At 39.5% G+C, this 17,834-nt stretch overlaps 1 long non-coding RNA gene across 1 annotated transcript in view; it reads left to right on the top strand.

Annotated features, from left to right (window-relative positions):
- Nucleotides 1–1,700: 1,700 nt before the first annotated feature.
- Nucleotides 1,701–17,834, top strand: part of LOC147829447 (uncharacterized) — a 145,831-nt gene continuing 129,697 nt past the window's right edge. Inside the window, exons 1-2 of the long non-coding RNA XR_015449062.1 lie at nt 1,701–2,110; nt 9,914–10,037. This is a non-coding gene — a long non-coding RNA (uncharacterized LOC147829447). The remainder of the gene's footprint in view (nt 2,111–9,913; nt 10,038–17,834) is intronic.

The raw sequence follows: 17,834 nt of genomic DNA, 5'->3' as shown, positions 1-17,834 counted from the left end.
TGAGTAAAATCTTTGAAGATAACAATATGCAATATATTGTTATTCTCTTATTTTGTTATGAAATTTTGGGTTATTTTTTCATGAAATAAGAATAAATAAATAATAAAAGAAAAAAATACTGATACATGCTATGATATGATTGAAACTTGAAAATACTACGCTAAATGAAAGAAGCCAGAACCAGTCACAAAATCCACAAATTGCATGATGCCATTAATATGAAATATTTAGACTTGGGCCAGGGATTTAGCTCAGTGGTTCCAGTGCCTGCCTTACAAGCACAAGGTCCCGAGTTTGATCCCCCATGCCAAAAAAAAAAAATTAGACTGCACACGTATTCTACAAATATCTGGAAGAAGCAGGTAGTGACAAGCTGGGACCATGGAGGCAGAAGGTCAAGGAGAAATGAGAAGTGGCTGTCAGGGATGATGGCTGTGGGGTTTCCTTTGGAGTGGAGAAAATATTCAAAAATTATTCAACTATTATATTGTGGTGGTGGTGGCAGCTAATATGCTGAAATTATTGAAATACACAGTTTAAATGGATATATACCATGGTACTGTGTGAATTATATATTAACAAAGATATTTAAGAATAAATATTAAAGTTTTAAGCTTGTAAGTCTAAGTTGTGTGTTATGAAATAATTTATTTTTCTTCATTTTTTTTTATCGTTTGGTTGACAAACTATATCATCTTTTCCTACCTAGTGACAGCAACTATTAATTATTAGTGAATTTTCTTAATTAGAGCTTAATTGTATTTAAGCAAAGAGAGTAAAGAGAAAATGATTATATTTACTAAACACCTAAAACTGATTCTGGTATAGGCCTGTACCTGGTATCTGAAATAAAAGAGCCTGTCTGGAAATCAGATGTTCACCTTTGTAGTTAGGTCTAAACACACTGAGACCTTGATAGTTTAATACAGAAAGATAACTACCATAGTCGTAGAGTAGGACTCAGGTCTAGAATGTTGTAAAGGAGAGAAATATCTCATTCCAGAGACATGTTTCGTTGAAGAGGTAAAGTAATCATAACTCAGTAAAAATAATTGCAAACATTTTGGGAAAACATATCCCAATTTTCATGGCACCTGGCCAATCATTGCCTAGTTTAATGTTCCCAATATTCCTGTATAGAAAGTATTTCTGCTCCCAATATACAAAAGAAGCAAGAGTAGCTTTAAACAGTAAGGTCTTCTAATCCAGTCACTGAGCTATTTTTATTAGAAGTTTGTGATTCTGTGAGATTTTACATGGAAGAATTTTTGAGATCACTTGGGAGACAATAAAAAGAAAGCAAGTCATAAAACAATTACTGAGGAGGAAGTATATCTGGGTAACCTCATTATCTCTGAGAGAGAAAAGGAAATCTGTCTCCTTGGTAGATTGTCAAACTATCGCCAATAGGGAGCTTCAACCATTTAGACAGCTGCTTAATGCATTTGCTCAATGAGGAAATTTTCTTAAATTTGGTGTTTTCCTCAATTCCTAGAGGCAGCAATAGCATTGCTGCTTGATCTTAATTCTGAATAATAACATCGATTCAGGTCAGATCTGCCTGTAATGCGACATCAGAAAAGTGTGACCCATGAACATATTGGGCATCAGCTATAACTTCTGTCTTGGGAAACCATGTTTCAAAAACTTCAGGAAACGTTTGCCTAATTCCACAGCCAGAGAAGCCGAAGGTTGGATAACAGGCAAGATTCTGATCTTAAAGCTTGCTGAGAGAGAGGGAGGCTCAGGAAAGCAGCGGGGCAAAGGCCTGGCAAATCGAAGACACAAAGTCATGGCATAGCTTAGGACAAGAGTGTCAAACGGGCACAGCCTCAGAATGGACAGAGGTTGTCTAGAAATTCAGGGAACACCAAAAAGGGACATTTAAAAAATCATGACTGAGTAAGAAGAACAAGAAAAGTTAGGGATCTTCATAAGGACAAGAGAGGAAGAAACAGACAGAGAGAACAAACCTTTCATCTGCCCGTGTCTGAATTCTGTGCCCACGAAAGAGAACTTTCAACGCAGTGGGTCCCACATCTGATGGGACCACCGGAAACTCAGCTGGGGAGCAAAAAGAACTGTTTCCGGCATCTCGAACCCAACTGAGGTGGGTGCATTTAGGAAGTGAGAAAATGTGTAAATATACAACTACATATGTAATAAAAGAGTGCTTAGTAACTGGTAGCTTAATATCTGAGGCAACAGCAGGATGAGGTCACCACATAATGTGTGGGTTTAGGAAGTGAAAAACAGTAGGGCTTTGTCAAAGGCGTGGTGGAAGCGGGAGGACGGGCAGCCCCTCACTTTGGTACTGGCCAGGCCACATCTAGGTCTCACCAGCTGTGACTCACACTTTAAGGGGGACAATGAGGTGCTGGAGCACATTGTTTTTCTTGCTAGAGAAAGAGGTAAGGGAAGATGGACTAAATAATCCTGAGTCACCTCACATGGTAACATTGAATGGCCCTGGAAAATGTCCTTCACTTCCCTAGCATTCCGCTTCTCTCCAGCCCTGTCAAAATAATCACCTTTCCTCCTAAGCTGTTCCCCATAAAGAGGTGCTACTCAAGTCCTTCCTGCGAAAGTGGGAATCCTCGAGGTCTGGACACTTCTGTAGAGGAATGCTGTAGTAGGTATGAGAGAGTCCACCCAAAGCCACCACTGACCTCTGCTCCACCACTGACCTAGGGCAAGTTGCTTTTTTCTGCACCTCAGTTTGCTTTTTTGTAAAGCAGGGATAAACAAGAATATTAAATTCTTGCGATTGCAATCAGAATTAGAGAGGATAACACACATAGGGAGATTAGCCTAGGGCTTGATATGCATAAACTCCATTAGATGGAGAACTACTGGGGCCATTCACAGAGACAACTAATCTTGGAAAGTCTCCCCTGAGCTAGTCGGCCTATGCCACACATCCCTCTTATGATTGCTTCTGTATTCCAGTTCTTTATGAAACACAATTACATTCAGTGGGGGGACAAAATGTGCAGAACTGAATGAGAAGATGACAGGTTAAGGGTGTCTTCTGTTATTTACTAAGCAACTTCAGTTTACCAGGTCTCTATGAACTTTTCTAGAGATGTGATTGACTTCCTACCACCACAACAATAGAGAAAAGGGGTATGTTCTCAGTTAATTGCTGTCACTTCAGCCTCAGTATCAGTGGTTGTGTAATAAGATCATGTAGGCAATAGGCAGATTGCCCTTAAACATTCAATATTACTAAGCCCCACAAAGACAGGGGTGAGGTTCCTAAACACTTAAGTCTGTTAACTGAAAAACTTTAGACTTATTACATTTAACAGTTTAATTGAGCAAGAAATGATTTGTAAATTAGTCAGCCACAGGAACCAGAATGAGTTCAGAGGATTCCACCCTACCACGTGGACAGGTCATATTTATAGCCAGAGTAACTTACAGAAAATGGAAGTTAGCTGGAGACCGACAGAATGGTTACAGGTTGTGTCTGTCCTATTTGAAGATGGTTTGAACAGATGACCACTTGTGATTGTCTATAAGAGTAGGTCACAGTCTGTTTACATATCAAGTAGAGTTGCAGTTCACTATGTACAGAGAGACATTTAGGCCAAAACTAAAATGTGCACTAGGCAGTTTAGGTCAAACTTAGTTCAGTGCAACTAATCTGACCACAGTGCTAAAATGTCAAGAACTTTTCTGATTGCTGCCTGGCCCCGGTGCTCAGCAGAGCCAGGCTTGAGATGGGGATGTGCAGTGGACCTCAGGAAGGAGTTGAATGTGAGATGTTCCTCACGATGCTCCTTTGGGGCAACCACCACACATTTACCTATTTGGAGCAGCAGGCCCACTGGGCCACTTGGATGCCAGAGGGCTGTTAGAGAGTAGCATTTTAACAAACTGAGAGTGTAAATGCATTAAAAACACATGGGTTTAATGCGCCTTGAAATAAACATAGGTTTAAGAAAAATGAAGAGGAAAGCAAATGTTTTGGCAAAACACATTTTGGGTTTATTTTGAACCCCAAATATTTGAAAACTCTTCAGGCAATCTTACTCAATCGAGAGTGCCACTTAACTCGCCTGTGGTGAAGAATACTACACACAAAAGTGGGAAAATTCTGCAGCTATCTCTGGTTCTGCCATTTCCAGAAAGACAGATCAACAACAAGATTTCAGGGAATAGTTTTTAAAATACTCAAGAAATGAAGGTGTTGATTCCACTAATGGTCTCATGAATGCTAATTCTATGCTCTACCTCTGAGCTATACCTTGCCCACTTCAAAGATTTTGGTCTTGAAGAGAATAAAATAAAGTAAATATGTGTGCCTTAATTAATGAAAGATAAAAAAGTACATAGCAAACTCATTAATTTAAAAGATAAGGCACATGTTTGGGCCCAGACTCTGAAGGTTAATTCTCATGACTCAACTCACAGCCAATCTTATTTTCAAAAACAAAGCACAGTGAAAAAGAATTCTTTATCTCAGTCCTATGTGCAGTGGGATTTGAGTAGAAAATGAAGCCACCCAGAAGGTTGGGCTACTGAATGCAACGAGCATACCTCCCTGCTATGCGCCTCACCTGAGCTTTGGCTTTGAACACTTGCCCCCAAAATGCAGGGCTCCAGGGCTGTCCTGATCAGTGGGTGTGTTCACTGACAACGGAGAGGCCCAACCCTCCGCTGCCAGACACCGAGATCCTTGAGGTTAAGTACTGCATGTTACCCAGACCTGTAAGCTCAGGACCTCACTCTGTCCGGCCTGGTGGAGCCCCGTGGAGCTGCTCCAACCAATGACTTGGTCTCCCACTGATACCCGGTCTAGGTCTAGCAGAGTCAAGTTTCCTAGGGCTCTGGATTCTGCTGTTGAGAATCCAGCCTGCTTTACTTGGGAAGCTGATCTCCAGCCCAAGCAGAATGAAGAGAAATGGTTTGTGCTCCAGTCCTGAGAGCTGTAGACAAGATTGGCTAACCAGGTGTTAGGACCCAAGGAGAAGGCTCTCTGCTCTGAAATACTCACTTGGGTCCCTGGCATTTTTACCATCATAACTTCACTCCTTTGGGAATCTGATTTCTTTTAACAGTCCTCTATTAAAATGCAAATGCCTCTGGGAGGTGTTAAACTCTTGTCAGCAAACACCTTGCTTATTAGCTAACACCTGAACTGACAGCCATCTGAGAGCAAGTGCCTGAGGAACATGCAGTTCTTAACCTCCAGGATCTCAGTGTCTAGTGCAGGGAGGGGGGCAGACATCAGCAGATAGGGGCACACAAGACAAGGCAATGATGGTGACAGTTCTGCTAGGAGCTGGGAGAGAGTTCATCTCTCCCCACCCTGAGCTGTTCACCCTACTGTTTGCTCTTAGCTCTGCGTCTTCAATCCTGACTCCTCCTGCCGCACTCATTTTCACGATGAAGAGAGTTGTAATGTTGTAAAAGTTAGAAGTGCAGAAGTTCATGCAAAACATCTTAAGGAAGACGGTTGGAAGCATTTTTATTGACATTAACTCAAAAATCTGAACATTGCCGTTTTTTACACCAGTTTTTGTTTCGTGACATGTCACCTAAATAGGGTTCTGCAAATCTTGAAGTTAATTTAGGTTAGAGACCTTTATTGCATAATAGGGAAAAACTAAAAGCCTCGTTATTTCTGAAGAATTTTTATCATTTTCCCCATGGACGTCAGAGTCCTAGGGAACAGTGAAGGAATATACTTTGCGGGCAACAATATATTTGCTTCGAGATTTTTTCCTCCTTAGTTTAACATATCTAGCCAACATGCGTCTTACACTAATTTATTTTCTTCAGGGGAAATTCACATTTCTGAATACATATTTTTCTTCTGAAAGAGGAACTTCTTGGTTTTCTTAATAGCATGGATGTAGTCAGCTACTTGTCTAACCCAAAGCTGTCTGTACGGATTATATGCTTGAAAAGCCTCCTTTGTCTCTTCATAATATCTCAACTATAACTATAAACAAGAATCACCTTGAATACTTATTAAAATGTCCCAGACCCCATATTCCTGTTCATTAGTTTTGGCATAGGCACAGGGATCCTTGGTTTTTTGGGGTACCGGTTATCAAACTCGGGTCCTTCCACTTGCGAGGCAGGCAGCGGAACCACTGAGCTAAATCCCTGGCCCAGGGATCCTTGTTTTCAACACATACACCAAAAGATTCTAATACCCAAAGGCCACACTTTGAAAAACTCTGAGTCAGAAATACTTGGAGAAATACTGTTAGTCAGTGTTTCATTACTGTGACCAAATAGCTGAGTAACAAACTTAAAAGGAGGAAAGGTTTATTAGCTGATTGTTTCAGAGGTTCCCATCCATGGCCAGTTAGCTGTGCTGCTTTTGGGCCTTTGGCATGGCAGACCGTCACAGTAGGAGTGTGTAGCAGAACAAAGCTGATCACCCCATGCCAGCGGGGAAGCAATAAGTGGAAGCAGAGACTGGGTTCCCACTAGCCTCTTCAAGGATACACCCCTAATGACCCAACTTCTTCCCACTGGGTCCCATCTCTTAAAGTTCAGTGCCATTGACTGCCTACCAAATGTTTAGCACACGAGTGTTTGGGGAACACTTATCCAAACCATAGTACCTCCCAAAGAATGTCCAGACTCCTTAACACAGGATACACATTCCTCACTAACCTGGCTCCTACAGGCTCGGCTCCCAACACTAGACTCTAGACCAAATATTTCTTCTGAAATGAAAATGGCTGTCTTAGTCACCTCTTCATCACTGGGACAAAATATCTAACACCCACAGCTTAAAGGAAGAGAGGTTTACTTTGACTCACATTTTCAGTCCATGGTTAGCTGGCTCCAAGGCAGTAATGGCCTGGTGGAAGGAAGCTGCTTATGTCATGACACCAAGGAAACAAAGAGTGAGGTATGAACCTGGGAAGAAGGTACATTCTTCCTGGTCACCTCCCCAGGGCTCCCACCTCTTAAACTTTTCTGACCAGGTCCACCTCCTGCCAGTATATCCAGCAGATATGGATTAATTACTGGATTAATCCTTTGGTTAATTAGGATTCATCCACTGATAAATATAGTGCTCCATGATCCAGGTATCTCTCTGAAGCTCCACTTCTGAACACATGAGCTTTGGGGGAGTATTCTATATCTAAACCACAGTTCTTGCCCCTGTTCTAGAGGCAGAATGAACCAATCCTTTATCCAAAGTTTTAGAACCTGATGCTCTTCTCGTACTGATCACAGAATTACTTATTTATTTGTTTTTATGCTAATTGGAAGCACCTGTAGGTACATGACCTATATTGTCCTATTTTGTGCCCTATTCTTAGTGCTGTTTGAAACATTTTTTATACATAAAATTGATATATATATCAATTTATTTCATCCCCCCAACATCTCCATTATACTATTATTATTCCCATATTGAAGCTGAGGAAATTATAGCTGAGTTAAGTCAATAAACAGATAAATGTTGTTAATATTTATTGAATGTCAAAACTGAGCTGGGAAAACAGAGCCTGCTTTCTGGGGCAGAGACTTGAAAACATGAGGAAAGATTATCAGTACTTCATAGAATTATGCAGATAATGGGTACTATCATCTGAATGTGTAGGTCTCCCCCAAATTCATATGTTGAAATCTTAACCCTCATGGAGTTAGCATTAGGAGGGGGAATCTTTGGAGGTGATTTAACCTTGAAGGCTGAGTCCTCAAGAATGGGATGAGTCCCCCAATGTCTGAGTTAGTGTTTGCTCTTTCCACCACCTGAAGACACAGTAAAACGTTGCCCATTATGAGGAGCAGGCATTACCAGATACTGAATCATCTTGGACTTCCCGGCCCCAGCTCTGTAAGAAATACATTTCTACTGCTTATAAGCCACCCAATTTAAGGTATTTTATTATAACAGCCTGAAAGGACTAAGACCATGAGATTCTTATAATTTAGTATTTGAAAGAAAATTACTTTTAAAATTCTCATTTTTGGTAGAGATTATATAGAAATAATAGTTTAGCAATATACCTTTTCAGTAATTTTTTGCTTGTTTTATTTTTTTTTCAGTAATTTTTTATACTCACTCAAATGTTTGCTATGGAGAGCTTTCATTCATAAGCACTTATCACGCCCCTTTCCAAGGATGTTCTGCAGAGCAGGCTGTTCTTCTCTTGCCCTGGACAGCTCTTCTGTCAAGCCACAGGGAGGACTGGTCCCAGACACAGTGGCTTCTTTTCAGTTCGTTTGCTTCACTGGTCAGAGCCTTCACACATTTGGGTTCCTCTGTGTGAAATGTTCCTCTTCCCCTTGCTCAGGTAGTTTCAACTCATGTCATCGATTCTAGATCCAAGAGGCTCACTGTTATGGCTTATGCCTAAATGTCCCTGCAAAGCCTCATGCTGTCATAAGTGGGGCTTTTCAGAGGTGGCTTGGTCTAGAGTATGTCATGCAGGGATTAAGGGTGTGTGATTACTAAATTGGTCCACTGATTGATTGCTTTGACATAGTTCTGGGTGTGGATAATGGGAAGGCCCACCCTGGATGTGAGTGCTACCAGCCTTAAGGGTGTAGCCTGGATAGAAATAAGGGACAGAAAGAGGGCTGCTGCCATCACTTGCTGCTTTAGTCCTTTGCTGCTTGCTACCTTCTGCTTTGCTGTCTTCTGCCTGCCATGAACTGTTTCTCCTCTGTGATGCCACTCTGCCATGCCACTCTGCCATGGAGCCAGCTGAGTATGGACTGAAACCTCTACAAACTGTGTGCCACAATAAACCCTTCCTCATTTAACTTTGGGTGTCAGATATTTCATCTCAGCAAGGAGAAAAGTAACTAAGACACTCATCTTCAACATGCTCAGGGCTCAAAGCAAGACAGCAACTGCAGGCTCAGAAAGCTGGTGAGAATCTGGGCTCCTCAGACTCCTTGGAGTCCCACCCAGGAGTGCTGTGGTGTAAGAATAAGGACCTGGTTGGTGGCCAATATCCCATCTCTTTCTCCCACATTTGATGCCTTCTCACACTGTAAAGGGAAGGCAGGAGTAGTGAATATTCCCCTGTGCACGTCTAAATCCATACACGTGCACACTGCAGCCATCTCCTCCTGGCCACCTCCAAGAAGCCCAGTGGAGGACGTCAGTGTCTCTAGTCTCCCTTGGGATGACAGGCCCAGAGAAGAGGTCTGCACAGGACTTAAAACCAGGCTTGAGGTACTTTGTAGAGGAAATGAGAGGTTCAGGGTGCACTGAGTGTGGTCTGCAGTGAAAGGTTTGGGCCGTTTCGAAGTTCAAGGCTATGGCTCTTGCTTGGGCTATGGGTGGTACTACGTTTAAACATCCCATTCTCCAAGGTCAATCCTCTAGTTAAACTGTCAAGGGATTCTCTAGTTCTCTTTAAAGCAGTTAAATGATAATGAAATCATTCACAGTTAAAAGAATTATTACTTAAATGGGCAGTGGAATTGGTTAAATTTTAAACTTCTCTACTGGAAAGTTATTTTTACAAGGACAGGACTGAATCTTGTTTTTCCATTGGCTAAAACAGTGCATTGCATAAGTTGCCTAATGTATATCTGTTGAATGGACAAATGAAAGGAAAGTTCACTGAGACTTCTAGAAACAGGTCTTTCAAAGAATTTTATACAAACTTTATTTTTCTTTGTTTTTTCATTTCCATGCATTATTATCACCCGCAACAGCTTTGGAGAATAAAAATGTAAATATCATTAAAGATCCTATAGCACTTGCTTCCAAAGGTAAAGTTCCTAGGTATACAGGGATGAAGAATTTGGGCAAAATCCTCAGACACAGGGACATACAAATATGTACAGCATGAATCCTGTTAACACAGTGCCAATATCACACTATACAGCCTTTTCTTTCTGGAAAATTACAAAGTTAGCATTTTAAAAAAATCAGATTGGAAGTTGAAAGAATTAAATTTGCTCTTCATAGGATGGCATGCAATTCCACTTAGAGATCTTCATAAAGTCTTCAGGGAAAAATCCAGTTTGAAAGAAAAACAACTCTGGGTGGTGTTTGAAAATTAAGGCGACTAGAAGCTTTGCCAGTGACAACTGTAAGTAATAACGTGCTATTAAATTTTATTTTCCATTTTTAAGATTGAGTTTTGTTTAAAAAACAGCAGGTATGTGGACTTATATTTCTAAGAGACATTCTGCTAAAAAAATAATAGCTTTATTTACCTTGGTTGGTATATCATAATCTTCGAGGGTAAGGTTTTGATTCATAGAGAGATGGAATCCTTATGGACAGAAGGCTCCGATGGCTCAATTTAGTTTTATTATTTCTAAAGCTTTTGTTTTCTTTTCCATCTTACATATTAGTAGGCATAAATTATCTCCTAAATCTGAAAATCTGCTCTCACTTGAAGGTTGTCCTGCAGTTCAGAATGATCTAGCACAGGCAGTACTGGACATCTATCATTCTCCCTATAAAATACACCGAGAGGTGACGAGGCTACCCCAGCCTGGAGGCCACACTGGAGAATGACCATCATTATCCAGTGAAAATTGCATTTCAAGCCACAGAAATTCAGAGTGTAATGGAAACAAACTCTCTGCCTTTAGAGCTTCTGGATTTCCCGGGGACTTGAACCCTAATCCTGTATTCTATCAGGAAAATAACAGACAATGAACACCACTTTTGGAGTCTAAAAATAAAACCAGCCCAATCAGTCTTCAAGGTAGTAGAACATCATTCACCCATTACCCCTCCTGTAACCTGGTGCGACTCAGCCTCCACTAAGACTTTGGTTGAATAATCCTAACCCAAGTTCTCTTCTTTGGCTTTACCTTTAAAACTTGTGATAAAATAAACCTAACACAAAATGTGCTGTTTTCACCATTGCCACCATTTTAATGTGTTCACTTCAGCGGACAGTGAATACATTCCCATTGTTGTGCAACCATCACTGCCATCCAACTCCAGAACTTCTCTGTCTTCTAAAACTGAAACTCTGGCTCATTAAGCAGTAAATCCCCATTATAGCCTGCCCTCAGCCCCACCTGTTTTTAAGTGTAACACTACCCAAATCCTTGTGAAGGGTGATTGTGCATGATGGTGTGTGTGTGTGTGTGTGTGTGTGTGTGTGTGTGTGTGTGATGTTGTTATACTTAGGGGTCAGGAGCCAAATGTTTTCCTCGCGTGCATGAATGTCACCTGGGTAGGCCAGGCCATGCCACCCCTCCACATCCACTGCTGCCTGTGGGATGTGAAGCCAGTTGTTTCAGGCCCTGATGCCTTGACTTCTTCATCAAGAAAACAGGCTTGACCCTAGAACTATCCTATGGAATTCTTATGAGCATGAGGTGAGCTAATAAACCCAACCTATTAGGGCTACCTCACACTCCACAGTGATCACTAGACTAATTGCTGACACTTGGTTGAAAATCTCCTGGTTGATCCACTTATTGCAGTATACACAGTACCTGTACAAGCCCACTGCTCTCTCCCTGTGATAACTTGTGTCCCACTTAGGGTGTGATATATTAGCTGTGTGAACCTAGATTTTTGTGTTCACACTCCAGGATCAAATTGATAGCAGACCAGCAATGTGGCTGAAGTGTGTGCCAGTGCATACGGAAGTGACTGCTGCTGGCTCTCAGCCATCAGACACAGGCTCTTGAGTCAGCAGCTGTCCCAGTTGCCCTCAGGTACTAGAACACAAACTGCAGTCTTTACTGCTATCTTTCTCTCTGCCTTAAGTGAACCTGAGACACATGGCTCCTTTTCTCCATCTTCTACATTTTGTCGTTTCTTTTACTATGTAATTTAGATAAGTTGAACTAGAGCCTCACAAATACTAAGTTGATGATTGTTATCTAATATCAGATTTTTCAGATTTGAATGCTACCTTCACCACTTATGGCTTATGAAATCTTAGGGAAGATTTTAGCTTCTTTGTTTATCTATAGAATGGGATTAATCATAGTTCTTGCACCATATGATTATTGTGAGGAATAATCTTATCTATGGGAATACCAAAATCTTACTTAGCAGGTATGCATCATTTTTTTTTTCCTAGGCAGGTGGCAGATGAGTTCAGCAAAAATCAAAGTTTCTTAAGGAAAGGTCTTCTTGAAACAGAATAACACAATAGATTGGTGTTATGAGCCAAGTCAACTACTACTCTAGAAAAAAAATCTAAAATTAAAAAGAAGAGGTGACTAATAATTGTTCATTATGTACTATGAGTTGTGCTCATTCAGATCTTAATATGTTCTACTTGAGAAATAGGTATAATGATCCTTGTTTTGCAGATGAGGAAGCTGAGGTAGCAGGAAGTTAATGAACTTGTCCAAAGTCTCCGAAACAGTGAACAACAGGACAAACTAGTTGGCCATATTCCTGCTCAGTGTGTAATGCTGCTGCCAGGACCAAGTGTTAACTGATGAGAAGTTATGATGCAGAATGATAAATATTGGAATCATCATCACATCATTGTACTATGCTATGCCACCATATATTTTCTAAAACGTAGACATTGTCCTTTGAAGGAAATTTATTGATACAGGGTCCTTGAAGCCTGAGGTTAAGTTCATCATTCTATGTATAACATAAATTTAACTATAGTGCTTGTCAAAACCAAGTATATAAATGGTATTGTCTTTATTGTCTTGAAATGTGGTAATTATAAAACTTCTGGGGACAAACTTCTAGATGCTTTCTGCTCACTAGTTCAGGCTTGAAGATCTAAGAAATATACATACACATACATACATGCACACACATATACATACGTACATTGCTAGATAGATCTTCATATTTTAAATGACTAAAACTGGCTGGCTCTCTGAAGTCTACTGTTAAAGGTTGGCACAAAACCAAATTATAACTGTAGGAGAAAAACCATACCTGATTGTTTGTTGCTTTCTAAATTTTTGACATGTTTTCAATGTTGAAAGAAGTTTTCTAAAGAAACCTTGGTGGTGGTTATAGTGGGGGAGAAACCTTGAGCGTCCTACACCGTGCAGTCTGCGTCATTTGCTTTTCTAAATTGTTGTTTCTCGCCAGTGTCAATAAAATGCTGTAAGTGGTTTAGCATATTTGGTTGGCTGTACCTATGTATAAAATAAACAACACATCTAGTATTCGTTTTACAATTGATGATGGTGGGCGCTGCGTGACTACCCTCTATAACACTCAATGGGGGAATAATGAAATTTACCTTGCAGAAGTATCAAAAACAAAAGTGTTTTTCTACTGCCTGGGTCCATGAGTAACTTCGCAATTGCTGTGTAAGAATTTTATATATAGGATGTCTTAAATTCCAATCCATATGCCAAACAAGCACTTTAAAACCTGTGCTTGTCTTATCTGGAATTACATCAGAGTGATTACTTTTTTCCCTCTTTTAGGACAGTGTCACCAGGATTCAGAAATTAATCAGGAGGGCTCAAGGTCTGAAGAAAATTCAGACTGTTGAATTAAGACGTTTGCACTGAGCGCTAGCATGAATGGGGTGCTATATGCAGTAACTCATAAAAACTGTTATGCATGGAGGTACTTACGTGAATTTTCATAGGAATTCTAGTTTTATTTTTAAATTATGTAATTAAGCCTTAAGAACAATAGGCACCACACTGGGAAGGTTTTTCAGAGGAAACGTTAGGTGGGTTGGGAAACAGATTTATTTTTCAATTATGAACTCTGGTATGAAAGGGACAAAGTTTTAGCTTTGTTGCTTTTTTAAAGGAAATGTTAACAGATAATGCCAATATACAATAAATTTGTATTATCATAAAACTGCTTTTTTTCTAGAGAAAAGCAAAAGTTAATTATTTCGTTGTGTAAGAATCTGTGTGATTCTTAAGACTGACCAAAAAAAGGAAGGGATTTGTAATAAGTAGCTTTGGAAAGCCAAGTTCATGGCGTCCTTCCGAGATGGATAAATCAGGAAGAATGCTCTGTACCAAAGGGATGGTCTTTTGAAAGAGAAAATAATAAAGTAATCAACCTAGATTCCTTCTCCTTGGCATAAACATCAAAGCTCTTGTAGCAGTTCATAGAAGAAGAATCTACTTCCATACATTTGGCCTGATTTTTGGCACCTGGTTAAAAAGATTGAGCAACAAAAAGCCTGGCTTGAATCTCATTAAAATTGAATATTAAAAGCATACTCTTGCAATTAGGAAATCCTTTGATTGAGACAGCAGCTTAGTACATGCACGGCTTGGAGAACTTCCTTTATTTGTTTAATTCAAAAACTTGCTATTTTCATCTCTCTGTCCAGCTGTGCTCTCTTTCCCACACAGTATTCTTTGAAGAACATCTAACTCTCCATAAAACATCTAGCAGAAGTAAAAAACCTCATGGTTTCCTAAATACCTATCAATAAATAAAAAGCAAGAGAATTTCATGCTAGGTCCTGGAGTCCTCTTGCAAATAAACGTGTCGAGATGTGACACTAATGATTAAGTAATCATAAATGATGATAAATGGTTATTTGTTTAGGCTAATTAATGCCATGAAAATGACTTCTCCAATCAACTCTCTAGAATCCCGCTGCAAGTTTCCAAGGAATCCTGCGCTTTCCAACCATTCCCAAGGAATTTGAGGGGAGCCACCCATTTTTTGCCAGCGGTTTAGCTGGAATTAAAACTAATAATTCTTTGGCCTTTGCAAAGACTGCTCACAATGTTTCAGTAGTGCATGCATATTTTTGATTTCCAGTTGGGAAAAATGCAGGGTCCCTGCTCCAGCCTTGAGCAATGGAACCCTTGGCCTGGAAATCAGTGCTCTGGGTTTTCCCAGCAGTAACAAAGTTCCCAACAAATCAGCGACCTCAGTTACTAACTTCTGTCTCCCAACATGAATGTGTTGTTCACTGTTGAGCCAACATATTGTTCAGCCTTTACTTCTGTCTAATCAGGTCTGGATTTTTTTTGGTCATTGTTCAAACTTTTTATTTTGAAAGTTTCCAAATTCACATAAAGGTAAAGACCAGCACATTAAAAAATGTCCATCTAGATTTATCTGTTCACATTTTACCGTATTTTCCCTCATTCACTCTTATGTATGTATTTTTGCTGAATCCTTTACAAATAAATTGGAGACGCGCTGACCCTTCGCCTCTGTGCACCTTATCAACATCTCCTAGGAAGAAGGACACAACCCCAGCACCGTTACCCCACACTCCCAAATTTATCTCCATTTCACAGGAAGTCCATATTAAATTTCCCCAATTGTTTCCCAAATGCCTTTTGTTCCATTTACTTTTGTGACATAGGATTCGAGCAAGGTTGATGCATTCGACACAGGGTTGGTCCACTGTGTGTGCTTGTGTTATCTTTTGAGTTCCTCCCATTCGAGACTAGGTCCCCCACATTCTGTTATTGCCCTCAGGACACTGTGTCTTCTGAAGAGTCCAGGCTCACTTTCTTAGGGACTCTTCCACAATCCGGAGTTACTTGATGGAGTTTTCACTGTTGAGTTCAGGTTAGATGTGCTCTGAGGACACTACTACATTAAAGTGGGTTGTGCTTCACGTATGCAAGGTTAGACTGTCCCACCAGTAGTGGTGGTAGATTTGGTTAATTGGTTACAGTGATGACCACAGTGATTTCTCCATTGTGAGGGAGGTTTGTCCTTTGAGATTAATGAATAATCTGTGGCAGAGTATCTGGACTGTGGGACAAATCTGTTTCTTGACCCTTTAGCTTATATTTTCAAGATCCTTTAATGAGCCTCGCTTGATACAATTATTGGAGAGTGCAAAATGGTAGTTTTTACAATTTCCTTTAGTAAAGCCTTCATTGTTATCTGGTATTCTGCTACAAAATTTTCTTATTCTCCATCCTATTCTTTCTCTATTATTATGAGCTTACTTTCTAAAAGTGAGTTTTACAATTCATCACTGTCATTGTTCTTGTGACATCCAAATATTCTAAACGTAGTTGATGTGAGTGACTTCAAGAAGGCTCCTGTACATTTTCACATCATGCCTTTAGCCTCTGAGCACTTGTACTCCTATGCTACATGTTCCCTTTTATTTTCCTTGTTTCAGGCCTGGAATTAGCTATTACTGTAACAAACCATGGTGCTGTTATTTCTAGCTGCTTTAGGTAGACCAGTGCTAGAAGGAAGAAAATTATGGACTAAACTTTAACTATAATTAAAATTAATATTGCAAGACTATTTACTTTCTTTAATTTTATATTTATACCTCTTTTGTCTTACATTTTAAATCTTAAAAACAGAATGCTTTGTATTTAAAGCAAAATTGGTATTGAATTATGAAACTATTTTGTTTAGTGTAGGTTATCCTATGTGTTTAGGTTATCCTAGACTATATAGAAAATTGTGTTTCATTTCTTTTTGTCCTTAGAATATGTTCCATAGACTCTATTCCATAGGAGATGTACAATTAGAGAACTTATATTCACATTTATATTTATTATTTTTCTCTATTTAATTAGGTCTATAATTTTAAGGAAGTTTTATTAATGTGCACATGGTAAAACTCACTCATGCAAAGGTCTATGAGTTTTGACATTTGGTCGTGGTAATGTAATCACACTACATTCAAACTGTAGAGAATTGCTATCAACCCACTGAGTTTCCTCATTCTCCTTTCTATTCAATTCCCTCCTCCAATGCCCCACCCTCTGATAACTGTTTATCTGCCTGCTGTCCCTACCAGTTTAGCTTTTAGAATTTGTCAGAGACAGTGAATGCAGTCATATACTTTGTGGCCTTTGAATCTGGCTTCTTTCATTTAATATGGTCCAATATTTTAGTGCAACTTAACCCATGGTGCTCTGCAAATCAGCAAATTATTCCTTAGATAGATAGCATTTCATTCTGTTGATGTACTACAAATTTTTTGAATTAAAAACATTTGGACATTGAATATAATATTGAATAAAGTCATTGTAATCCTTTACATGGACATAGATTTTCATTTCTTTAGGTAAATAGCTTGGAATGGAATTGCTCGTGTTTTTAAAATATATTTTTAACTTTATAAGAAACTTCAAAATTATTTCCAAAATATCTGTACCAACTCATATTCTTACCAGCAGTGTGTATGAGAGTTCTAGTTGCTCTTATTTTTTTTTCAATTGTAATTTTTTCGGTGCTATTTAGATATACATAATGATCACATTCATCATAGGGAATTTGTACCTGTACACGATGTATTTTGATTCCTCTTTTTTTCCCACTCCTCTCCCCTCCCTTCAACCCCTCTTCCCCTCCCTATTTATGAAAACCTTGTTTCTATTTTTTCCTTCTTTTCTCTTTTTCCTTCCTTCTTTCCCCTTCTGCCCTCTCTAGTTTTCCCTTCCTTTTGAACAATTTTTTCTTATTTCACATCATTTATTATATATTTTGGTCCCTATTTACACTTTCAGTTTCTTACACCAGAGAAACTGTATGATATTTACACATGTGTATCTGATTTATTTCACTTAAGAGTACAGCTTCAGGTGCATCCATTTAGCTATAAGTGTCTCAAGTTTATCCTTCTTTATGGCTGAGTAATAATACTACATTGTATAGAAAACCCACATCTTTTTTATCCATTCATCTGCTGATGGGCATTTGGGTTGTTTCCAAGACTGACCTACTACAAACTGTGTTGCTATAAACATGGGTGCGCATATATCACTGTGGTATGATGCTTTTAATTCTTTTGGGAAGATTCCCAGAAGAGGGATAGTGACAGTGGGGTCAAATGGGACCTCTAATCCTAGTTTTTTGAGGAATCTCCACACTGATTTCCACAGTGGTTGCACCAGTCTGCACAGTATCACCCTGATACCAAAACCAGAGAAGGACCCAACCAAAAAAGAGAACTACAGGCCAATCTCCCTAGTGAACATAGATGCAAAAAAATCCTCAATAAGATACT

Source organism: Heterocephalus glaber, unplaced genomic scaffold, assembly GCF_053883595.1.
Source record: "Heterocephalus glaber isolate CG9 unplaced genomic scaffold, H.glaber_assembly_v1.0 deba00000613, whole genome shotgun sequence".
NCBI lineage: Eukaryota > Metazoa > Chordata > Mammalia > Rodentia > Bathyergidae > Heterocephalus > Heterocephalus glaber.
Note: the sequence above shows the minus strand (reverse complement) of the source record. Positions and strands in the feature narration are given on the sequence as shown.